We start from the raw sequence: 27,353 nt of genomic DNA, 5'->3' as shown, positions 1-27,353 counted from the left end.
ACTGGGCAAAATAGTGAAGGAATGGAAAAAGACACAGAAAGGAGTCCTGTAAGGAAAAGTAAGAGTCAAGTGCCTAGTGTTCACAGACGATTTAGCCATCGTAAGAAAAATAAGAGCCATAGAGGAACTACACGAAATCGCAGCCAAAACCGGACTACAGACATCATACGAGAAAACACAGTTCATAACCACCCAAAAAAACCATCACTACACAAAAAATATGGGACAATACACAGAACAGAAAATTTCAAGTACCTAGGACAAACAATACAGATTACAGGAAGGAAAAAGGTATCTAATGAAGAGAGATGAGTGAAACTAGAGAAGGCCTACAAACGGACTTGGAATCACTACGCTAAGAAAGCTATCTCACGAGAGGCCAAGCCACGACACTACGAGACGGTGGTGCTACCAGAAGCACTATACGCAGCCAAGACCACAGTAGTGGTACGAGAAAAGACGCGAATCAGACAGAAAGAGAAGACGGAACGAAAAATGCTCAGGAAAATATTCGGGGAGACACAAAAATATGGGGTATGGATAAAGAGGCCAGCTGAAGAACTGTAGGGGGAACACACAGAGAAAATAACAGACCAAATCAGGAAACGAAGACTACAGTCTTACGGCCACCTCAGCAGAATGGCACCACATAGGATAACGAGACAGATCTTGGAATGGGTTAGCACAAGGAAAAACAACAAGTGGATGAATGAAGTAAGAAATAACATGGAACAACTCAACATCACACAGGAAACAATACAAAACAAAACATTCCTTAGGAACCTGATCAGAAGAAACAAACAACAAGAGACACCACACAACAAACAAACACAATGGACCGAACAGAGACGACAACAACATAGCCAGGGGGTGGAGGAACCCTGGACGAACAGGAAAAAAGGGAATCCGAGGAGAACACAGGTCGTAAAGTGGACCGAAGAACGGATGCAGAATTGAAGTTGGTATAAACACTCCGGGTACACGGCTCTTCCTGATGTCGCGTCTGTGAAGTTCGCCATGACTGTCCCAATGCAGGATCGCGCTCTGCTTGTAAAGCTGTATTAAAAGAATGATGACAGTGCACACGTCGCTCTGCATGAGTTTCGGACGCTGAAGGGTTTGAAAAGAGGCGTTGGTCCGATGACTGCCGTGGATCTGGAGAGAATGATTCGCAAATTCAAAAAACGGGTTCTTTTGGTGTGCAACGTGCTAGAGGAAGGAAACGAATAGATTCGACGTCAGTAGAAGCAGTGGCCACAGCAATGCAGGAAGAGACGAGTGGTGGTGTACAAACGTGTAGTGAACGGAGAATTTCCCGTACATACGACATACCAGTGAGCACGGTGCGTAAAATACTACGAAAATTTTGTGGACACACGAAGCCCACTTCCATCTAATAATATATGTCAATACACAGAATTGTCGAATATGGGCAACGGAAAATCCACACGCAAATCAACCAGTATCACTTCATCCTGAAAAGGTCACTGTGTGGTGCTGGTTTACGGCATCGTTTATCATGTTGCTGTTGTTGTGGTCTTCAGTCCTGAGAGTGGTTTGATGCAGCTCTCTATGCTACTCTATCCTGTGCAAGCTTCCTCATCTCCCAGTACATACTGCAATCTACATCCTTCTGAATCTGTTTAGTGTATTCATCTCTTGGTCTCCCACTACGACTTTTACCCTCCACGCTGCCCTCCAATACTAAATTTGTGATCCCTTCATGTCTCAGAACATGTCCCACCACCCGACCCCTTCTTCTGGTCAAGTTGTGACACAAACTTCTCTTCTCCCCAATCCTATTTAATACCTCCTCATTAGTTATGTGATCTATCCATCTAATCTTCAGCATTCTTCTGTAGCACAACATTTCGAAAGCTTCTATTCTCTTCTTGTCCAAAGTATTTATCGTCCATGACTTCCTGACACTTAAATCTATACTAGATGTTAACAAATTTCTCTTCTTCAGAAACGCTTTCCCTGCCATTGCCAGTCTACATTTTATATCCTCTCTACATCGACCATCATCAGTTATTTTGATCCCCAAATAGCAAAACTCATTTACTACTTTAAGTGTCTCATTACCTAATCTAATTCCCTCAGCATCACCCGACTTAATTCGACTACATTCCATTATCCTCGTTTTGCTTTTGTTGATGTTCATCTTATATCCTCCTTTCAAGACACTGTCCATTCCGTTCAACTGCTTATCCAAGTCCTTTGCTGTCTCTGACAGAAAGACAATGTCATCGGCGAACCTCTAAGTTTTTATTTCTTCTCCATGGATTTTAAAACGTACTCCGAATTTGTCTTTTGTTTCCTTCACTGCTTGCTCAATATCCAGATTGAATAGCATCGGGGAGAGGCTACAACCCTGTCTCACTCCCTTCCCAACCACTGCTTCCCTTTCATGTCCCTCGACTCTTATAACTGCCATCTGCTTTCTGTACAAATTGTAAATAGCCTTTCGCTCCTGTATTTTATCCCTGCCACCTTCAGAATTTGAAAGAGAGTATTCCAGTCAACCTTGTCAAAAGCTTTTTCTAAGCCTACAAATGTTAGAAACGTAGGTTTGCCTTTCCTTAATCTAGCTTCTAAGATAATTCGTAGGGTCAGTATTGCCTCACGTGTTCCAATATTTCTACGGAATCCAAACTAATCTTCCCCGAGGTCGGCTTCTACTAGTTTTTTTAAACTGATTGTTAGGTAATTTTCACATCTGTCGGCACCTGCTTTCTTTGGGATTGGAATTATTATATTCTTCTTGAAGTCAGGGTATTTCGCTGGTCTCATACATCTTGCTCACCAGATGGTAGAGTTTTGTCAGGATTGGCTCTCCCAAGGCTGTCAGTAGTTCTAATGGAATGTTGTCTACTCCCGGGGCCTTGTTTCGACTGAGGTCTTTCAGTGCTCTGTCAAACTCTTCATGCAGTACCATATCTCCCATTTCATCTTCATCTACATCCTCTTCCATTTCCATAATATTGTCCTCAAGTACATCATCCTTGTATAGATCCTCTATATACTCCTTCCACCTTTCTGCCTTCCCTTCCTTGCTTAGAACTTGGTTTCCATCTGAGCTCTTGATATTCATACAAGTGGTTCTCTTTTCTGCAAAGGTCTCTTTAATTTTCCTGTAGGCAGTATCTATTTTACCCCTAGTGAGATAAGCCTCTACATCCTTACATTTGTCCTCTAGCCATCCCTGCTTAGCCATTTTGCACTTCCTGTCGATCTCATTTTTTAGATTTTTGTGTTCCTTTTTGCCTTCTTCATTTACTGCATTTTTATATTTTCTCTTTTCATCAATTAAATTCAATATTTCTTCTGTAACCCAAGCATTTCCACTAGCCCTCGTCTTTTTACCTACTTGATCCTCTGCTGCCTTCACTACTTCATCTCTCAAAGCTACCCATTCTTCTTCTACTGTATTTCTTTCCCCCATTCATGTCAATTGTTCCCTTATGCTCTCCCTGAAACTCTGTACAACCTCTGGTTCTTTCAGTTTATGCAGGTCCCATCTCCTTAAATTCCCACCTTTTTGCAGTTTCTTCAGTTTTAATCTACAGTTCATAACCAATAGATTGTGGTCAGAGTCCACATCTTCCCCTGGAAATGTCTTACAGTTTGAAACCTGGTTCCTAAATCTCTGTCTTACCATTATATAATCTATCTGAAACCTGTCAGTATCTCCAGGCTTCTTCCGTGTATACAACCTTCTTTTATGATTTTTGAACCAAGTATCGTTTATCATAGGGCTATACTTTTTTTGAAGAGACGGGTGCTCCTTTTCCTGCTACCTGTACCTTCACTGGTAAGCGCTATGAGTGTCTTTTGCGCAACCACGTCATTTCAGATCTCCAACAGCGTATATGTGTGGATGGGATCATTTTTATGCAAGATGGCGCACCTCCGCACATAGCAAATCCAGTTAAGCAGCTGCTGAAGCGCGATTTCGGGAATGCTAGAATTATGAGCTGCCATTTCCCTAAAGCCTGGCCGTCCCGATCACCTGATCTTAATACGTGTGACTTCTGCCTGTGGGGCTATCTGAGAGATGTTGTGTTCAGTGTTCCAATTGCAAACTTAGCTGCATTGACGGCATGCATTGGCCAAAACATTCTGGTCGGGACCCCGGAAACACTTCCATCGCCGGCCGCTCTGGCCGCACGGTTCTAGTCGCTTCAGTCAGAAACCGCGCTGCTGATTCAGTCGCAGGTTCGAATCCTGCCTCGGGCATGGATGGATGTGTGTGATGTCCTTAGGTTAGTTAGGTTTAAGTAGTCCTAAGTCTAGGCGACTGATGACCTCAGATGTTAAGTCCCATAGTGCTTAGAGCCATTTCAACCATTTGAACACTTCCATCAGTTGTGGAACATGCTTATCTCGATCTCAACTTGTTGCATAAAACGGTGAACAGCATATTGAACATGTTTCGCTCCAGTCGGACGGAAATTAATAATCCGATTTGATTGATGCTTTTTATGCTGTTTTGGCCTCAGAACAGTTAAAAACCCATTTTTCCCATTGGATATGGATGGGCTTATGTAACTTACAGCCGGCCGCGGTGGCCGTGCTGTTCTAGGCACTTCAGTCCGGAACCACGTGCCTGCTACGGTCGCAGGTTCGAATCCTGCCTCGGGCATGGATGTGTGTGATGTCCTTAGGTTAGTTAGGTTTAAGTATTTCTAAGTTCTAGGGGACTGCCGGCCGAAGTGGCCGTGCGGTTCTAGCCGCTGCAGTCTGGAACAGCGAACCCGCTACGGTCGCGGGTTCGAATCCTGCCTCGGGCATGGATGTGTGTGATGTCCTTAGGTTGGTTAGGTTTGACTAGTTCTAAGTTCTAGGGGACTAATGACCTTAGAAGTTGAGTCCCATAGTACTCAGAGCCATTTGAACCATTTTATAGGGGACTGATGACCTCAGATATTGAGTCCCATAGTGCTCAGAGCCATTTGAACCATTTTTGTAACTAACAGTATCACACCTGCACACCTATGCACACTGAGTAGTACAGTTTGCATAACGTCAAACTCACACCTTAGGCATTGTATGATTCATTTGTCGTTTATAGTCGACCACTATTAAATTATGATGCTTACAGCGCGTATGCTACATTTTGCAACTATTTATTTTTCTTCTGCTACATGTTTTCCCGCTTCTCCGATAATATTCCGTTTTAATTTGATGTCATTTTGACCAGTGGTGTTATTCCTAAAGATGATGTTTGGAAGCTTACTAAATTTGAGGTACAGAATACTGTGATATTGGTTCGTGTTTATGGCCCGAAGAAGAAACGAGAGCCAGATGAGCAGGACGAGCATACAGTCGTCAGACCCCCCGTTTCTCTAGGGAGGGGTATGTGCTGAAGATATGCAGGAGCAATCGCAGATCCCATGTGACTATATGTTCGAAAAACAGTATTCGTTTCCCATAGTTTTTGCGTGTACAAGTTTTTGTTTATTATTAGGTCATTATATGTAGGAGACATCAGTGAGAAGAATCGGTTCAATTCAGGCGAGGGAGAAATGCCACAATGGCTAGAGGAGGTGGAGGAAGACCTTCATCATCGTGAGGAGATGATGGAGATGCCAAGGAGCCAGAGCAAAACAGGTAACATATACTCATTCTGCTTACAAATAATCAGTGTTATTTCTTTCCTTGCAGCCTCAGCAGCGGGCGATGTCTAGAACGTTGCGCTTGTTTTTTGTTCGTTCTTCTACAGCGGCTGCGTCAGGGTAGCAACTCTCACAATATGTCGTGGCTTGTGTTCCGGGAGAGGCGAAGCCTATAACACTGAAATGGAGTGCTCTGCGACATGCTTCATCGGCGAGGGCACCACTAGTCATGGTGCGCGAGGTCGCCATCTCCGGCACTGCCGCCGATGCTACTGTCGCCTTCCCAGTCACCGCCGCCACCACTGTCGCCCGGCACCGCTCTGGTGTCCATGGACCACCCTCCCTCAGGCTAGTGGGTCAGGATCCCAGTAACCAGGCTTATTGCACTGGCCCAATTCTGTAGCATCTCCTCTTCCCCCCCCCCCTTCCTCCTCCTCCTCCTCTTCCTCCTCCAACATCTCATCCTCGCTAATGTCGTGAGGTACAGCACATACTCCTCAACACATCACCGGAAGCAGCTTCGTCACCTACTTATAGTTATAGTATTACTAATAGAGATGATCCTGTGTTCACTTTCCTGTCCTAGAGCTACCTAAAGATATAACTAATAATAGGTCATGCATTAATGTTGAAATTAGGAACGATTAGCTTGTTTTGCATAGTCAATCCTGGCTTGCAAGAGAGATTACAATTACAGAGATCATCTTGAGCCCGGGTTCCCGTGTTCGATTCCCGGCGGGGTCAGGGATTTTCTCTGCCTCGTGTTGTGTGATGTCCTTAGGTTAGTTAGGTTTAAGTAGTTCTAAGTTCTAGGGGACTGATGACCATAGATGTTAAGTCCCATAGTGCTCAGAGTCATTGAACTTTTTTGAATCATCTTGAGTGTCCTGGTACATACCACACACCTAAAGATTAGTGTCCCTGTGTAAGTACGCTGTTTAGGTTTTTATGTTGGTAACGCCACGTAGCGCTCTGTATGAAAATCACTGACTGTGCTGTGTGCAGTCTGTGGCTGGTTTGCATTGTTGGAATATTCTAGTGTTGGGCAGTTGGATGTGAACAGCGCATAGCGTTGCGCAGTTGGAGGTGAGCCGCCAGCAGTGGTGGATGTGGGGAGAGAGACGGCAGAATTTTAAGAGCGGACGATCTGGACGTGTGTCCGCTAGAAAGAGTAAATTTGTAATACTGGATATCATTAACTGATATATATATATTATGACTTTTGAACACTATTAAGGTAAATACATTGTTTGTTCTCTATCAAAATCTTTCATTTGCTAACTATGCCTATCAGTAGTTAGTGCCTTCAGTAGTTAGAATCTTTTATTTAGCTGGCAGTATTGGCGCTCGCTGTATTGCAGTAGTTCGAGTAACGAAGATTTTTGTGAGGTAAGTGATTCATGGAAGTTATAGGTTATTGTTAGTCAGGGCCATTCTTTTGTAGGGATGATTGAAACTCAGATTGCGTTGCGCTAAAAATATTGTGTGCCAGTTTAAGCACAGTCATTTACAATTTTTCTAAGAGTACGTTTCACCTGGAGGGTGTAACTTTGATAGTATCAAGTTCCCCATCCAGATCCTGGAAATACCTAAATTTGAGGTACAGAATACTGTGATATCGGTTCGTGTTTACAGCCCGAAGGAGAAACGAGAGCCAGATGAGCAGGACAAGCGTACAGTCGTCGGACCCCCCGTTTCTCAAAATTTCCGGTGAGCGTGAGATGCATGTGGACATACTTTCATTCTCCGATGAGAAAAATAGGGAGAAAGACAATTATCATTATGTTTGGATCAAAGGCATGTCCCAACTCCTTTCCTCCCATCTGTCAACCAATCATCGTGTAAAGCATATTTGCTTAAGGTGCCCGAATTATTTTCCTCAGACAAGTTATTAGTATGACCAAATCGAAGGAGAATGAACATTTATACAATAACGTTGTTGACTGTCATGTTTGTGGGTTGCCGTTAGAGAGAAATGCTGAAACTCCTCACTGTCCTCTTACGGGGAAGGTCTGTGTTGCGCCTCACAATAAGTGCAATTTGAAGTACCAGCTACCAAGGCACATACTCTTTTTCTTCCATAATTTAAGTGGGTAGGACACTCACTTTCTAGTTGAGCACATGGCTGATTTCGGCATGGAGGAAGATCAGGTCAATGTCCTACCTGAGAGCATCGAGAAGCACATTCCACTCTCCAGATGAATGACGTCAAGAATTATGTTCCGCTTCCCTGGCATGCTATGTTTTATGCAGGCGCCACTCCAGAAACTCGTTGAAACTCTACCTCGGGGAATATGCATATGACTCAAGCAGCATTCCCTGATGAGGAAAAGTTTCAACTTGTGACTAGGAAAGGAATTTTTCCACCCGAGTCTGTGGATAGTAAGGCAAAACTCAAAGAAGACTATCCAATATAACTGCATTCTCCAGCAACTTCGCAGGCGATGCCATAATGGATGCAGAGTATGAGCATGACGTGAATGGTTCAGATGGCTCTAAGCACTTTGGGACTTAACATCTGAGGTCATAGTCCCTAAACTTCGTACTACTTAAACCTAACTAACCTAAGGACATCATACACATCCATGTCCGAGGAAGGACTCGAACCTGCGAAAGTAGCAGCAGCGCGGTTTCAGACTGAAGCGCCTAGAACCGCTTGGCCACAGCGGCTGGCATGCCTGGAATGTCTGGCGGAAACTCTCCACTTTAGGAAAGTATGCACAGTTTTCAACAAACACAGATGTGCCCTTCCTTGTGGATGTTTTCGAGAAATTCCAGAGTCTATGAATGACCATATGTTATCTGGATCCCACCTTTTATTACACGGCACCTGGTTTGTCTTGGGATACAATGCTCACGAAAACGAATTGCAGCATCGGATTATTGACTGATGCTGGCATGCTTCTTTTCTTTGAGTGAGGGATCCGCGGGGGACTTCGCCAATGTGCCCGGAAGCATGCCAAGGCAAATAATCCATGGATGGGTGACAGGTTCAACACATCCCTTGATTCAAGTTACATAACATATAAATAATTTATACCATCATTCCATGCAACAATCACTGCCAATTGGAAAGTTTTGGATGGGTGCCCAAAGACGAATGCAAGGGATTAGATGGAGAAATCATGGGAGGTATGGCAGCTGATTCTGATGTAGGGTATGTGGTGGAGGCAGAACTCACATACCCTATTAATTTGCATAATGTGCACGCTAATTTGCCGCCCTGTCCAGAGCAACTAGTTCCGCGAGGAGGCTCCATCCCAAAACTGATGACAACGCTAGGAAATAATTGGAGATACATTATTTATTATCATAATCTCCAGCAGTGTCTCAGCTTGGGGACGGAATAGGTTAGAATCGCCCGGGCTGTCTCCTTCAAGCAGTCGCCCTGGTTGAAAGAGTATATTGATTTGAATACGAGACAGAGAGCTTCCGCGACTTGTGACTTTGAGAAAGATTTTTATAAATTAATGAAATACTCAGTTTTCAGCAAAACAATGGAGAAATTGAGAAAACGACGTAAAATTCTGATTAGAAGCGAATGGGATGGGCGTTTCGGGGTAAGAAAAGTCACTGCCAGACAAAATTTTAAGCAGGTCACCATATGCAATAAGAACTTTGTTGCTGTGGAGATCACGAAGGCTGCAGTAGAGTTTACAAAACCTGTTTATGTGGGGATGAGCATACTAAACCTATCCAAACTCCTCATGAGCCGCTTCATTATGAGTTTGCGAAAATTCATTTCACCGATTCTGAATTACTTTATATGGATGCAGATAGCTTCATTTATTGTGTGAAGAACTGAAATCCATATGAAGTAATGAGGTATCACGGTAATGAATTCGACATGTTCTCGTACACTGCCGATAATCCTTACGGTATTGTTCCACAGAACAACAAAGTTATTGGCCTTATGAAAGAAGAGGCGAATGGATTGCCAGTTGAGGAGCTTGTAGGTCTGCGATCAGAAATGTATGTGTATCATACATTAGAAGGTGCCACCCAGAGGCGGGCTAAGGATGCGCGTCGTATGGCATTGCGAGCCCTATTTGCGGTGCCTGCACGGCGGTGTTCGCGGTGCTGCACCACAGCCGTGATATGGCAAACTAGTATTCGATCGAGAGCACATGAGGTTTCTGTCGCTTCATGACGATAAGAGGGTCACTTTTGATGACGGGATCGAAACTCTCCCACACTCATACTACTCACTTGAAGCGAGAGAAGGGGTGGGGGACTCTGAGCGACAGGGAGAGAATGAGTGAGAGAGAGAGGGAGAGTGAGTGTCTGCAGAGTAGTAGTATCATAGTGTAAGTAATTTTGTGTGTGTGTGTGTGTGTGTGTGTGTGTGTGTGTGTGTGTGTGTGTGTGTTTGTTGTGTAAATATTTATTTATTTATTTGTGCTACGTGCTTGTTTATATACACACAGACAAAATGTATGGAAAAAAGATAGAAAACAAGGAATATATATATATATATATATATATATATATATATATATATATATATATATATGCACACGATGTGTGTGCAAAAAATGTTAAAAATAGCATAAACAAAAAAATATATTTATATTTATTAAAAAAGAGTAAACAGAGAAAAATATCTGTATATTTATTTATTCATACGCAGCGTATGTGCAGCCTGTATATACATGTATCTACGCACCATGTGCGGCCTGTAAATAGACTAGTTTTTTAGTTTTCACCTTCTGCTAGCCATTCAAGTAAGATTAGTTTTTTAAGTGAACACAGTCTATCAGAATTATTATTATTGTAAAAACCTTTGCTATTGGGGCTATGGAAATTAGAGCCTAAGTGTACACAGTCAATTAGAATTACCGTAAAAGCTATGCTACTAGGATTGTGGAACTTAACTGTAGTAAAATTATCTCCACATTAGTTTTTAGCGTAGATTTATGAATCTGGAAAAATTGTAAAGATTTTTATCCAGTGCTATTAAAAACTTTTTAAAAAAATATTCTCAACCAGTTTTACTCTTGTAGTATGTAAGTTAAAAGTATGTTGCATTGTAATATCAGAGTCAAATTGTGCCTCATGAACTATATTGTACCTCAAGAACTGAACTGTACGTCAAGAACTGAACTGTAATCTGAAAAATTCAATTGTATGTGTGTGAACTGAATAAAAGAAAAGAATTCGTTACCATATGTCTTTGTTGTTATTTACGAAGAACATATCTCCTATAGCATTATGCATGTATGTATATTAACGAGATGAAGTTTAAGACCGAGAATAACAAAGTACATAGAATAGCTGCATGGAATTACACCCATCGTGCAACTCTGTTATGGTGGCAAGAGGCGCCTGATCGTGTGAGCCTGCAAAGAAATATAGCAAACATGTCTAAAATAATACCTAAGCAAACCACAGTCATAGTATCTGGACGAAACTGTACACTATCAAAGTGGAACAGTTTGAAGAGAAATCATACACATATTATCAGGTAAAAATCATTTATTTCTGAAAATAATTTTATATTTTTATAGGCATATATAACAGCAACACTATTTTCACACATCTTCTTCTTCCACTTCTTCTTCTTCTTCTTCTTCTTCTTGAGTTGATGGAAAGCAGGACAACCATAGAATACTAGGTTTTGAATCGCAGAAAACTTGTAGATTAGACTAATCCTTGAGCTCTTCTCCTTCACATAGATGATGCTCGAATAATCAAAGGGACGTCTCAATATCTTTATAGAGTATACCAGGATCATCCCAGTGAATTCCATGGTAGAAATATTTTAATCACTTTGCACTCTTCCGTGTTTTAGCACACTTCACATCCTTGAACGGGCTGGGTGACAATTTGCGTGCTCGGAATGCCTCAATTGTACCAGTATCTGCTGTGCATGCCATACCTTTAAATACGAACTGTCTAACCTCATCACCATAGAAACCACTAACTAAAGAAATGAGTCATTACAAAGATAATAGCATCTTACTTGACTATGGAATGGACATTATTATTATTGATCTTTTCAGCTATATAATCAATAGAATAAATTTTAATTGATGGTGATCCATCAATCTGGCATCCCGCATTCGAATCGGAGTGCTTAAAGCAGGGCTCATACTCTGAAATGAGTTCATCCCTTTTAAACACATCAGGCAGCAAATAAACACAGTAATGGTACAAGTTGTGTAGCGAACATGTAGTAACCAAAAGCGTTCACCTGGCGACGACTCTTAATCAGTTTCATGTAAGTATCCGAGAGCATATTACACATATTTCTTGATTTCACCCACTCAAACACGTTGTAAGATGTAACATTCTTTTTCCCAGCGAATCCGTAGTTCTCTTTCGTAACATATTAACATAATGAGGATCTAAGAGCTCTAGAGTATTTTTTCTAATGTGTGGCTACAGCTCTTTTCTTGAATAATCAGAGTTTTGCAGTCACTATCACTTTTAATAGCGATAACTAAAGCATGACCAATACTTTGCACAATACCCTCACGACCACTCCTTCAAATTCACTATTACAATTACGGAATTACCTTATTCACAGACATCCTGCACATACTTGAAGCCGAATAACTGAATGACGATGGATTCATTGTGATAATTCATTTACGTACAGCTAGTGGTCTGAAAAGGAAAAACAGAAGTCTATTGTACGCTTAGAATAAAGAATTCTTTGCATTCAAGCCTATAGGAGGATTCTATATAACATGATACTCCTTTTTGAACATTCAGCTCCCGCCCACATATGTTATAGGATCTAAACAGGTATGTATCATTAAGCCGCCGTTTCTCACACATGTAACAAACAAAATCTTTGTGTGACGCTCTAACAGGATCTTTTCTAATGTTCTTTTTCGTAGCAAACTCCTTTCTGCCAGCTGCAACAACAGATCCGTCTCGCGGTGATCCACCTCCTGCTCCAAAGTGTTAAAAAAGTGCAGTGCGTGGCAACAGGGAATTGAAAACGTGCTTAGACTCGATACAGAGCAGTTTCGCGGTTTCTCCACCCACCTACTTGGCCCCTGAAAATTAACTCCAAATGGACATATTCTAGTATATGTTGGACTCGAAATTATTTCTTCGTCAGGGGAAATTTGTATCATCTGGGTAGTGGTAGGTAGGTCTACGATGATTACGCATGGAATGCACTAACACAAACCCCGACGTGGCGGCCTGAATATATAAAAGATGCCACTGTGTGTTAGTTGGATTTACAATTATCGAAAATACGGAAAGGTTTCGTGGAAGTGGTGAAATTGATAAAATAAAAAAAGACGCTAGGGCTTTTTTAAATTGTAATTAGATCCTTTATTCATGGAGAAATATGTGATGGCAGGAGGCTTTTCTGCTACTGGACAGTGTGATAACGACATCCAGCTGATTCAAGTGTGATCGTATCATAGCATTTTTTATATACCTATAATTGATAGAAATGTTATGCCGCTGCTTCAACCTAAAGGTACTGCCTAAGGCACACAAAGGTACTAAAGGTATCACCTGACGTCTGTGGGAAGTAATCAGGCTTCTACTCATGTCAAAAAACTTACGTATGTCTAACCATAAGGGAAGGATAGATTTGACGTGGTGAACTGTGATTTTAACGCACTGAGGAACCTAGAGGGTGACATATTAATTTGTAAAAATCTGCACAAAATAGCAATGCGGGATTCAACTAGATCTGCTACAGTTTACAAACAGGACGGGCAATAGGGCTGTAACAAAATGAATACACAGAATATAAATTCATGCCGAAATTCGAAATTCCAACTATCGTTTCATACATCACCGCTTCCAATCATGACGTCAATTAATATTAGGTTTGGTTTATTTAATGAAATTTCTCGTAAAAAACATAGTACTGTCGTTTATGCATGCAAACTACTGTGTTGTGTCAATATTTTGTTTTTTTTATAGTTTCAACTGTGTGAAGCAAATTGTTTAAACGTCTATATTAACGATTTCATTAATATTTCCCGTGGAAGATCTTCTGAAACAGCATTTGTGACACCTTTAAGACGTGATATTCCATACCAGGCTTAATAACTCCTGAAGTAGTTCGTGAAATGCAGCACAAGAAGTGCGCACGTAAATATGGGGCAGCTTAGAGCCCATGGCGGAATGAAATATCCCATGCCAGTTCTTAAGGCTTCTGCAAAGCAAACTACAGCTCTCTCTCTCTCTCTCTCTCTCTCTCTTCCTGTACAGCTAGCTTGTGACATCGTCGGTTTGTGTGCGTGAAGTAGCTACCACATCTGCCTTATATCCCCTACATCACAATCATGTGACTGGGAATTAATTATTTATTAACTTCAGCAGTATTTCAAATGGTTCAAATGGCTCTGAGCACTATGGGACTTAACGTCTGAGGTCATCAGTCCCCTAGAACTTAGAACTACTTAAACCTAACTAACCTAAGGACATCACACACATCCATGCCCGAGGCAGGATTCGAACCTGAGACCGTAGCGGTCGCGCGGTTCCAGACTGTAGCGCCTAGAACCGCTCGGCCACTCCGGCCGGCTCAGCAGTATTTCCAGAACGATTCCCTGTCAGGTAGTTGCTTTGGCTGGAAGGCGTCTCTGACGTGCGCCGTTACCGACAGGTTGGTTCCTGCATACAGACCACTTGAGGTTGCTGCGGACGCGGACAGTAAGTGTGCTCAGGATTAGTGCACGGCCCAGCGCGCCGCCGCTTCTCAGGCTCTCACTGACACGGGCGCTGTGGTGGGCGGCTGGGGCAGCCTGCACGGGCGGCGAGACGCGAGAAAGTTTGCAGATATGTTTAAGCGATCTGTGACGGTGTAGTTACATGTTTCCTTACGCGATCGGAACGCAATCGTTTACTATACCACACACTGCTATCGTTTTCCCGACGCCGGCCGCGGTGGCCGTGCGGTTCTAGGCACTTCAGTCCGGAACCGCGGGACTGCTACGGTCGCAGGTTCGAATTCTGCCTCGGGCATGGATGTGTGTGATGTCCTTAGGTTAGTTAGGTTTAAGTAATTCTAAGTTCTAGGGGACTGATGACCTAAGATGTTAAGTCCCATAGTGCTCAGAGCCATTTGAACCATTTGATTTCCTGACAAGTTCTTTAAGTAATATTCCATCATACACCACCTTGTATTCCGTTAATGTTTTTAAATAAAGAGTATTCCATATTGTCTACATTGTTTAAACAAAATGAATACACAGAATATAAATTCATGCCGAAACGATCAGTCAATTTTCACAGAAGGAAAACAAAGGGATATCGATTTAATTAATTAATTAATTAGTCAATCAAATTAATACGGTGGTGGGGGGAGGTTATTCCAATAACCTGAACCATCTCGTGAATAATGAAAGTGATACAATTTTGCCATTTCTCGCCAATTTTTTTCAATCAATTTAATTAATTAGTCAATTAATTCTGATTTCGGAAGTGTAACCGTGTGTCCGAGAGGGTGGGGAGGGCTAGAGGTGACATGGAAAGCCACTTAACCAAACAATAGGTTAAGGACCTATCGGTTAAAAGGATAGCAGAAAATAGGATTAAGGACCTGTCAATCAAAAGAGAACAATATGTTTATCCCCGAATGCATACTTGCCGCTGACGTAGGCAACCTGCAATGCGGTGTGACACGAACTTTCCCCTACTACTCCCCATAACTTTAATTTCACTGTGCCCAGGTAAAACGGACACTCATGGTCATACGAATATTCGATGTCCAGTTGTTAAGACCATATTAAAATTTTAGTAACCATTAAATCTGGACAAACGATTAGCCACACCATCATTTTTTAACATTGATAGGAAAAAAGATCACAGCGCCAAGAACGATTTGTGCGACATAAACGAAAGTTGGTAGGCGTGTTTCTACACCTGAAAAATGATGTCTATAAAAATTTCGCTCCAGTCGCGTAAGAGTGGCGCTAGTAGCACCACTTTGAGGATGCAAATCATGTTTGCTTTAAGTAAAAGCTGTAACGGTTGTGAGCTTTAGTTACCTTTGAGTTTTCTGTGGCGAGTTAATATTAGTCAAGAATGCCTTTAAGCCGACAAAGACACCAGTATCAACACCTCACTGAGTTTCAAGGAGGTCGTATAATATGGCTGCAGGAAGCTCGATGTTCCTTTAGCGTTATTGCAGAAAGAGTTGCAAGGAATGTAGCCACCAAAATGACTGCTGGCAATGGCAGTCACAGGAATGGATGGTTGCAAGAAGACCGTGTCCAGATGGCCACGTGGCACTGCTGAGATGGAAGACCATCGTGTTTGGCATGTGCATCATCAGCAGCAATTTGAGGAGCACTTACACCACACTGACACAGCTAACTGTTTCATATCGGTTACTTCAAGGATATCTCCCAGGCAGATACCCTGCCCCATGCATTCCGCTAACCCCAAATCACCGCCATCTGCGACTTCATGTCAAGCGCTAGCTCACTGGAGGGCTGCTGTGTTTTCTCATGAAAGCTGGTTCTGCCTTGGTGCCAGTGATGGCTATGTGTTGATTAGTAGCAGACCAGCAGAGAGCCTCCAAACAACTAGTCTCCCTGCCAGACACACTGTATTTACACCTGGAGTTATGTGTGCTGGCGTAAGCTGTCACCAGCACACCAGTCAGCAAAGATTTAGCAAAAATATCGATAGTAGGCGCTGGATCATGCACGCCTATCAGGAAAGAGGCCAAAGGCAGATCCGCAAGCAACACGTCGCCAACGCCCTCTCGACCACAAATATTTAGATCCCCGCCATGGACCGGAGGGCTCAGGCTCAGTCTCAGTCACTAGCGTAGTCTCTCAGTCACTAGCTCAGCCTCTCAGTCACTGGCGCACTAACTCGCACTCCAAGTTGGCATCTGTCAGTATATTGTGACCAAATTGGTGTATGTAGTGGGACCTGTACATTACCCATAGCGATACTACAGTTTGTAATAACTAGAATACCGATATTGTCTGCAAGAGGACTATTATGGAAGAGCTTGTACCACAACACATGGCCTCTCTTTAAGATAAGTAGCTTCCTGTTATGGTCTAGAGTTTGGTTTCGTACGGAAGTAGGAGTACTCTCGGGGTTATCTAACGCACCCTGACTGCAAATTTGTACATCATTTTTTGATTAGACCTCTCACGCTGCCATTCGTGAACAGCATTCCAGTATTTCCCAACTGCATAACACCCACATTCTGCTGTTGTGGTCAACATGCTCTACAGAGTGTCGGCATGTTGTTTTGGTCTACTCAATCACCAGATCTGTCTCCGATAGAGCACATTTTGGATATCATCCACCCTCGACTCCAGCGTCATGCACAGATGCATTAACCGTCCTTGCACTGACCGAGCAATTGCGACAGGCCTGGAACTCCATCCCACACTAACACCCAACTCCAGTACAACACAATGTATGCACGTTTGCATATTTGCATTCAACATCCTGGCGGATACACCAGTTATTAGTCTACCAGCATTCCACTTTTGCTATGGCTTATCTCGCGCTTACATTAACCAGTCGTCTTGCAGAGGTAACCACTTTTGTGTGTTACCTAAACGAAAGCATTCCCAAAATTTCATTTCTCTACATTAACTATTTTTTGGTGCTGAGACTTTTTCTTTCAGTGTATGATGACCTTCCGCTGCTCGCACTCTTCAGCACGACTGTTGACAGAGGATGCAAAAGACAATGAAAAACACTGCATTAAAGCCTCATCTTGTGTATCCACAGGACATGCGTTCTGTAATTGAAAAAGTATCGTGATGAACTCTCCATTGGCAAAAGATTCCGAAATAGTGCCCCATTCGGATCTCTGGGAGTGGACTGCCAAGAGAGAGGTGATTTGTGGAAAAGTTTGAACAAGCAACGAAAGGATAAAGTTGTAGGAGTTTGGGCGTGAAATATCAGAAGGTTGATCGTGGTATGGAAGTTATAAAATCTGAAAAGTAAATGCAAAGCCTCAATATACATATATATATATATATATATATATATATATATATATATATATATATATATATATATATAGTGGGTAAAATATTCCGGAGGTAAAACAGTCCCCCATTCGGATCTCCTGGCGGGGCCTACTCAACAGGATGTCGTTATCAGGAGAAAGAAAACTGGCGTTCTACGGATCGGAGCGTGGAATGTCAGATCCCTTAATCGGCAGGTAGGTTAGAAAATTTAAAAAGGGAAATGGCTAGGTTAAAGTTAGATATAGTGGGAATTAGTGAACTTCGGTGGCAGGAGGAACAAGACTTTTGGTCAGCCGAATGCAGGGTTATAAATACAAAATCAAATAGGTGTAATGCAGGAGTAGGTTTAATAACGAATAAAAAAATAGGAGTCTGGGTAAGTTACTACAAACAGCATAGTGAACGCATTATTGTGGCAAAGATAGACACGGAGCCCACGCCTACTACAGTAGTGCAAGTTTATATGCCAACTAGCTCTGCAGATGACGAAGAAATTGAAGAAATGTGTGATGAAATAAAAGAAATTATTTAGATAGTGAAGGGAGAATGGTTCAAATGGCTCTGAGCACTATGGGACTTAACATCTGTGGTCGTCAGTCCCCTAGAACTTAGAACTACTTAAACCTAACTAACCTAAGGACATCACACACATCCATGCCCGAGGCAGGATTCGAACCTGCGAGCGTAGCAGTCGCGCGGAAAGGGAGAGAGGGAAACGTATTAGGTGAATATGGATTTGGGGTAAGAAATGAAAGAGGAAGCCGCCTGGTAGAATTTTGCGCAGAGCACAATTTAATCATAGCTAACACTTGGTTCAAGATTCATAAAAGAAGTTTGTATACATGGAAGAAGCCTGGAGATACTAACAGGTTTCAGATAGATTATATAATGGTAAGACAGAGATTTAAGAACCAGGTTTCAAATTGTAAGACATTTCCAGGGGCAGATGTGAACTCTGACCACAATCTATTGGTTATCAATTAAGACTGAAGAAACTGCAAAAAGGTGGGAATTTAAGGAGATGGGACCTGGATTAACTGACTAAACCAGAGGTTGTACAGAGTTTCAGGGAGAGCATAGGAGACGATTGACAGGAATGGGGGAAAGAAATACAGTAGAACAAGAATGGGAAGCTCTGAGGGATGAAGTAGTGAAGGCGGCAGAGGATCAAGTAGGTAAAAAGACGGGGGCTAGTAGAAATCCTTGGGTAACAGAAGAAATATTGAATTTAATTGATGAAAGGAGAAAATATAAAAATGCAGTAAATGAAGCAGGCAAAAAGGAATACAAAAATCTAAAAAATGAGATCGACAGGAAGTGCAAAATGGCTAAGCAGGGATGGGTAGAGGACAAATGTAAGGATGTAGAGGCTTATCTCACTAGTGGTAAGATAGATACTGCCTACAGGAAAATTAAAGAGACCTTTGGAGAAAAGAGAACAACTTCTATGAATATCAAGAGCTCAGATGGAAACCCAGCTCTAAGCAAAGAAGGGAAAGCAGAAAGGTGGAAGGAGTATGTAGAGGGTCTATACAAGGGCGATGTACTTGAGGACAATGTTATGGAAATGGAAGAGGATGTAGATGAAGATGAAATGGGAGATATGATACTGTGTGAAGAGTTTGACAGAGCACTGAAAAACCTGAGTCGAAACAAGACCCCTGGAGTAGGCAACATTCCATTAGAACTACTGACAACCTTGGGAGAGCCAGTTCTGACAAAACTCTACCATCTGGTGAGCAAGATGTATGAGACAGTCGAAATACCCTCAGACTTCAAGATGAATACAATAATTCCAATCCCAAAGAAAGCAGGTGTTGACAGATGTGAAAATTATTGAACTATCTGTTTAATAAGTCACGGCTTCAAAATACTAACGCGAATTCTTTACAGACGAATGGAAAAACTAGTAGAAGCCGACCTCGGAGAAGATCAGTTTGGATTCCGTAGAAATATCGGAACACGTGAAGCAATACTGACCCTACGACTTATCTTAGAAGCTAGATTAAGGAAAGGCAACCCTACCTACGTTTCTAGCATTTGTAGACTTAGAGAAAGCTTTTGACAATGTTGACTGGAATACTCTCTTTCAAATTCTGAAGGTGGCAGGGGTAAAATACAGGGAGCGAAAGGCTATTTACAATTTGTACAGAAAGCAGGTGGCAGTTATAAGAGTCGAGGGACATGAAATGGAAGCAGTGGTTGGGAAGGGAGTGAGAGAGACTTGAAGCCTCTCCCCGGTGTTATTCAATCTGTACATTGAGCAAGCAGTGAAGGAAACAAAAGAAAAATTCGGAGTAGTTATTAAAATCCATGGAGAAGAAATAAAAACTTTGAGGTTCACCGATGACATTGTAATTCTGTCAGAGACAGCAAAGGACTTGGAAGAGCAGTTGAACGCAATGGATAGTGTCTTGAAAGGCGGATATAAGATGAACATCAACAAAAGCAAAACGAGGATAATGGAATGTAATCGAATTAAGTCGGGTGATGCTGAGGGAATTAGATTAGGAAATGAGACACTTAAAGTAGTAAATGAGTTTTGTTTGCTATTTGGGGAGCAAATTAACTGATGATGGTCGAAGTAGAGAGGATATAAAATGTAGGCTGGCAATGGCAAGGAAAGCGTTTCTGAAGAAGAGAAATTTGTTAACATCGAGTATAGTTTTAAGTGTCAGGAAGTCGTTTCTGAAAGTATTTGTATGGAGTGTAGCCATGTATGGAAGTGAAACATGGACGATAAATAGTTTGGACAAGAAGAGAATAGAAGCTTTCGAAATGTGGTGCTACAGAAGAATGCTGAAGATTACATGGGTAGATCACATAGCTAATGATGAGGTATTGAATAGGGTTGGGGAGAAGAGAAGTTTGTGGCACAACTTGACAAGAAGAAGAAATCGGTCGGTAGGACATGTTCTGAGGCATCAAGGGATCACCAATTTAGTATTGGAGGGCAGCGTGGAGGGTAAAAATCGTAGAGGGAGACCAAGAGATGAATACACTAAGCAGATTCAGAAGGATGTAGTTTGCAGTAGGTACTGGGAGATGAAGAAGCTTTCACAGGATAGAGTAGCATGGAGAGCTGCATCAAACCAGTCTCAGGACTGAAGACCAACAACAGTGGGTGTGGGGGACGGGGGGGGGGGGCGGCGCCAGTGAAGTGAAATGAAAAGAAGACAACGGTTTCTGGTCGCCGGATGAGTATGTATAGATTTTTATCAACAGCAGCAGTAAATGGTGTACCGGGAGGAGGATTCGATACGAATAGGAAGGTAGGGCAGAGATATGATACCGTAAACAGTTGTGATATGATTATTCTTTTCAGAATTGAGAACAAACCAACATCGACAATGGTAGTTCTTGGATACATGCCGACGCCGCAAGCTGAAGTTACAGAGAATGCATATGATGGTATTGAAAGGGTAACACAGTAAGTAAAGGGAAATGAAAATATAATTGCCATGGCTGACTGGAATGTGGTTCTAGGCGAAGGAGTAGCAGGAAAGGTTATGGGAGAACATGGGATTTTTACTACGGAAGAGAGAGGTGAAAGACTAATTGAGTTTTGTAATAAATTCTATCCAGTAAAAGCGAATAATCTGTTCAAGAATCATAAGAGGAGGTGGTATACCTGAAAAAGGAGATGTGACAAGTTTCAAGTTGAATTACATCATGGTCAGGCAGATATTCCGAAGTCAGCTACTGGATTGAAGGCGTACACAGGAGCAGATACAGACTCATACCACAATTTAGTAGTGATGAAGAGTAGGATAAGTTTAAGAGACTAGTGAGGAAGAATCAATGCGCGAAAAAGTGGGATACAGAAGTACTATGGAATGAGAAGATACGCTTGAAATTCTCTGAGGCTATAGAAACTGAGATAAGGAAAGCTCAGTGGGCAGTTCAGTTGAAGGGAAATGGAAATCTCTAATAACGATAATCACAGACGTTGGAAAGAAAAACATAGGTACAAAGAAGGTAACTGAGAAGAAATCATTGGTATGAGAAAAAATATTTCAGTTGATCGATGAAAGAAGAAAGTACAAAAATATCCACGGAAATTGAGGAATACAGAAATAGAAGTCGCTGAGGAATAAAATAAATAGGAAATGTATCGAAGCTAAGACGAAATGGCTGCATGAAAAATGTGAAGAAATCGAAAAAGAAATGATTGTCGGAAGGACTGGCTCAGCATACAGAAAATTCAAAACAACCTTCGATGACATTAAAAGCGAGGATGACAACATTAAGAGCGCGAAGAGAATTCCCCTATTAAATGCATAGAAGAGAGCGAATATGTGGAATGAGTGCAGTAAAGGCTCCTATGAGGAGAAGATTTATCTGACACGATAGAAGAGGAAATGGGAGTCGATTCAGAAAAGACGTGGGATCTGGTATTAGAATCAGAATTTAAAATACCTTTAGAATACTTAAGATGAAATAAGCCAGAAGGTATAGATAACATCTTATCAGAATTTCTAAAATCAATGGGGGAGGTCGCAATAAAACGACTATTCACGTTGGTGTGTCGAAAGTATGAATACGGCGATATACCATCACACTTCGGGAAAAATATCATCCACACAATTCCAAAGACTGCAAGAGCTGACAAGTGCGAGAATTATCACACAATCAGTATAACAGCTCATGCATCCAAGTTTCCGACAAGAACAATATACAAAAGAATGGAAAAGAAAATTGAGATCAGTTTGACTTTAGGACGGTAAAGGCATTAGAGAAGCGTGTGACGTTGCGATTGAAAATGAAAGCAAGACTAAAGTAAAATCAAGACGCTTTCATATGCTCTGACGAACTGTAAAAAGCATTCGATGATGTCAAGTAGCGCAGGGTGTGAGAAATTCTGAGGAAAATATGGGTAAGCTACAGGAAAAGAGAGGTTATATACAACATGTACTAAAGCCAAGAGGGAATAATAAGAACGAAGTTCTAGGATTAAATAATATGTAAGACCGTTATACAGTCTTATGCCCATACTGTTCAATCTATACATTGAAGAAGCAGTGATGGAAATACAAGGGAGGATCAAAAACGTGATAAAAGTTCAGGATCAAGGGAAATTCGCTGACGATATTGTTGCCCTCAGTCGATGCGAAGCAGAATTACAGAATGTGTTGAATGGAATGAACAATGTAAAGAGTGCCGGCCGGAGTGGCCGTGCGGTTCTAGGCGCTACAGTCTGGAACCGATCCACCGCTACGGTCGCAGTTTCGAATCCTGCCTCGGGCATGGATGTGTGTGATGTCCTTAGGTTAGTTAGGTTTAATTAGTTCTAAGTTCTAGGCGACTTATGACCTCAGAAGTCAAGTCGCATAGTGCTCAGAGCCATTTGAACCATTTGAACCAATTTAAAGAGTACACAATATGCATTAAGAGTAAATCGAAAAAATACGAAAATAATGAGAAGTCGGAGAAATGAAGAACACCGAGAAACTTAACATTAAAACTGAGGAGCACGAAGTAGATGAAGTTAAGCAATTCTACTACATAGGCAGCAAAATAATCAGTGATGAACGGAGCAAGGAGGACACAAAAACACTGTCAAAAAGGGCATTCCTAGCCAAGAGAAGTCTACTGGTATCGAACATAGGCCTTAATCTGAGCAATGAGTTTCTGATAATATACGTTTTGCAGCACAGCATTGTGAGATAGTGAAACATGGACTGAGGGAAAATCGAAACAGATGAGAATCGAAGCACTTGTGATGTTGTACTACAGACGAATGTTGAAAATTAGACGGACTGATGAGGTAAGGGAGGGGGTGGGGGTATTTGTACAGAATCGGAGAGGAAAGGAATGACAGGATGATAGAGCATCTTTTAAGACACCACGGAATAACTTCTATGGTACTAGAGGTAGCTGTAGAAGGTGGAAATTGTAGTGGAAGATAGACAGTGAAACGCATCCAGCAAATAATTGAGGATGTTGGTTGTAAGTGCTATTCTTAGATGAAGAGGTTGGCACAGGAGAGGAATTCGTCCTGGGCCGCATAAAACCAGTGAGAAGACTGATGACTCATAAATAAATAAATAAATAAAATAAATTGATGGCCGTAGGGGAATCCCAAAGCGGTCGGCTGCCTCTCGGATTTTACCCTTTGCTGCTCATATTGCCGCACGGCGGAAACACTCGCCAACCCCAGCTCGCAGTATCTTTCTACTCTCCTTCCATCTATAACCATTGTTTCACATCGATTTACATAAAGACATCACAGATATATGTAACCAGAAACATGTTTAAACTTATATTGATCGTACAGTTGATGCCTATGTAAGTTAGGGCGACTCATTTTTACCATGATTTCAGCTGCAAGATAAAGAAATCGACGTATCATGAAGGCATTATCCGAATGGGACGGAAATCGATGGAAGTGGTGAACATTTGCAAACTAACAAATGATTAGGCTACATTTTCTAAAAAAAAAAAACTGTATGATTTTTTCAAGAGAAAGAGCTTCACAAAGCCGGCTGGTGTGGCCGAGCGGTTCTAGGCGCTTCAGTCTGGGACCGCGCGAGCGCTACGGTCGCAGGTTCGAATCCTGCCTCGGGCATGGATGTGTGTGATATCTTTAGGTTAGTTAGGTTTAAGCAGTTCTACGTTCTAGGGGACTGATGACCTCAGATGTTAAGTCCCATAGTGCTCAGAGTCACATTTTCAGCTTCACAAATTGAGCAAGTCAATAACACGTCGGTCCATCCCTAATCCTATGCAAGCAGTTATTCGGCTTAGCGTTGATTGATAGCGTTGCTGGATGTCCTCCTGAGGGATACCGTGTCAAATTCTGTCCTATTGGCACGATATATCAAAAGCCTAAGGTATTTGGAGGACCCTGCTCACAATGCTCGAAACATTCTCAATTGGAGAAAGACCCCGGAGTCATTGCTGGCCATGGTAGGATTTGGAAAGCACAAAGAAAAAATGCAGACATTCTCGCCGTGTGCGGGTGGGCATTATGAAAGCTGAAATGTAAGGCCAGGGTGGCTTGCCACGAAGCGCACAAAACGAGGCGTAGAATATCATCACAGAAGAGCGCGGATGACAACCAATGGTGTCTTGCTGTGAAATGAAGTGGCACCCCAGGTCATCACCTCTCGTTGTCGCGCCTTATAGCGGGCGGCAGTCAGTATAGCATACCACCACTGCCCCAGGCGTCTCCACACACGTCTTCGGCCTGGAATCTCAATGAATAGAAGTCTCGCTTCGAAGTGAGCCCCAATGAGCGGCGTCCAACCCCTCTCCACGCTCATTTTTCCGCGTGTGTCTCTTAACCTACACTCTACTCTTCATAATTAATAAATCGTAATCTGTGTCTATATCTGCTCTAATATTGGAATATCTGTCTCACCATGATATAATCCAGCTGGAATCTTCCCGTATCTCCAGATCTTTTCCAAGTATACCTCTTCGTCTTGTGATTTTTGAACAGCATATTCGCTATTATTAAAAGAAATTTTTTTGCAGAACTTAGTCTTTCTTCTCTCTCGCATTCCTACTACGATATCCAAAATCTCCCTTTCTGTTCCTTCCGTTAACAGAACGTTCTGATCACCCATGATTATTAGATTTTCATTTCTGTTTATACAGTATGAATTAACTAAAACTTGCACCCCAAATACTGCGGAAATGGGAAGTGCTATTGATATGCGATTTTTATAGAATGGATTGGTAGACAGGGGCTCGTATTGTTAGCCAGTCGACAGATTCCAATAACATCTAGAAAGTGTTTTTTGTGCAAACATATACTTTTTTAAATTGGAGAATGCCTATGGATATTAACAAACAAAAAGTAGGATAAATTACAATGTCAGTGTGTTTGTTGCAGGATTCTGATGCGAGTCGTTTACGAAATATTGTATTTTGAAAAGTTCTCACACTGACACTTGTACAATCACTGTGATAGCACACACGAAGAAATAACGTAAGTGAACACATTAGTTATGTGGACTCTGATCAGTAACGAGACAACTGACCATCACAGGCTCTGCTCAAAATGACCACCGGCAGCGGCAGTAGTCGCTTCCAGTCAGGTATGGAATGATTGCAGCAACTGCTTCTCACGTGCTAGCATTTGAACGGAGAAGTCCGAGCAGGCTGCAGTAATACGTCGTTCCATAACATCGGGTGTATTTGGTCTGCGCTTGTAGGCAGCGTCTTTCAGCTTTCCCCACAGAAAAAAATCTTCGGGCGTCAACTCCGGGGAACGGGCCGGCCAAAGAACATGTCCTCTGCGTCCAATCCAAAGATTTGGAAACAATTCGTGAAGACGTGCTGTAGTACTTCGTGAACTATGGGCTGGACAGCCATCATGTTGGTACCACAGCTTCTTTCCAGCCTGCAGAGGAGCGTCTTATAGCATCCGTGAAAGATGGTCTGTTACGAAGCTGCGATACTTGTGCTTTCAGTGTTCCTTCTATGAAACACGGACCTATAAGCTGAAGGTTCACTACCCACAACATACGTTTACACTGGATGGACGCTGGCGTTCCACCTGACGAAGCCAAGCGGGGTTGTCAACAAACCAACAGTTTGTCTGACCATGATCGAGAAATGTGGCTTCATCACTAAACAAGATACGTGAGACATCTTGAGTATCTTCTTTTGTAAGTAGACTGTTTAGGTTTTTATGTTGGTAACGCCACGTAGCGCTCTATATGAAAATCACTGACTGTGCTGTGTGCAGTCTGTGGCTGGTTGGCATTGTCGGAATATTTGCTATTGTAGTGTTGGGCAGTTGGATGTGAACAGCGTGTAGCGTTGCGCAGTTGGAGGTGAGCCGCCAGCAGTGGTGGATGTGGGGGGAGAGACGGCGGAATTTTGAGAGCGGATGATCTGGACGTGTGTCCATCAGAAAGAGTAAATTTGTAAAACTGGATGTCATGATGACTTTTGAACACTATTAAGGTACATTGCTTGTTCTCTATCAAAATCTTTCATTTGCTAAGTATGCCTATCAGTAGTTAGTACCTTCAGTAGTTTGAATCTTTTATTTAGCTGGCAGTATTTGCGCTCGCTGTATTGCAGAAGTTCGAGTAACGAAGATTTTTGTGACGTTAGTGATTCATGAAAGGTATACGTTATTGTTAATCAGGGCCATTCTTTTGTAGGGATTATTGAAAGTCAGACTGCGTTGCGCTGAAAATATTGTGTGTCAGTTTAGTGTTGATCAGAATAAGTAAAGAGAGAAATGTCTGAGTACGCTCAGTTCTGCTCACCTGTTTGAAAAATCAAATAACGTAAGCGTTTTACCAGCACAATCATTTATAAATTTTTCTAAGGGGAGGTTTCACTTTTAATGTTCATGTACAAAAGTTAACACGATTTTCAAAATCGTTTCCATGCATTTCGTCATGGAGAGAGATGTGATAGGGATTGAACCTATGATGATGATGAATGCATAGGACACTTGCCTGACTCGTGCCACTTCCTCGTTCGTCTCCGCGGGAGCCAACGTGCGGATCAACTGCGACAGCAGCACGAACACTGAGTACCCCCTCTTCTATCGTCCCTTGTTTCCTTCTGATACGGTGTCTAGCTGTTACACTACCACTTTCACGTAACTGGTTGAAGAGGTTGATATATAATTGCCGAGATTTTTAAAGTCTATGGGGGTATCTTGTCGCATACAACGCACAAGAACGAGTTGCATTCCTCCTACACTCTCCATGCACCATGAGCATATTGGCTTGTTCTGCATTGGTAAATTCCATAGTCCACTCACGTCCTACTGCTTAGGCTGTCACACATCAACTGACTAGCGAGTCGCAGCGCACTCAAGGAAAAAGAC

Source organism: Schistocerca piceifrons, chromosome 6 (genome assembly GCF_021461385.2).
Source record: "Schistocerca piceifrons isolate TAMUIC-IGC-003096 chromosome 6, iqSchPice1.1, whole genome shotgun sequence".
NCBI classification, from domain to species: domain Eukaryota; kingdom Metazoa; phylum Arthropoda; class Insecta; order Orthoptera; family Acrididae; genus Schistocerca; species Schistocerca piceifrons.
The sequence above is the reverse complement of the archived record's forward strand: the minus strand, read 5'-3'. Positions refer to the sequence as shown.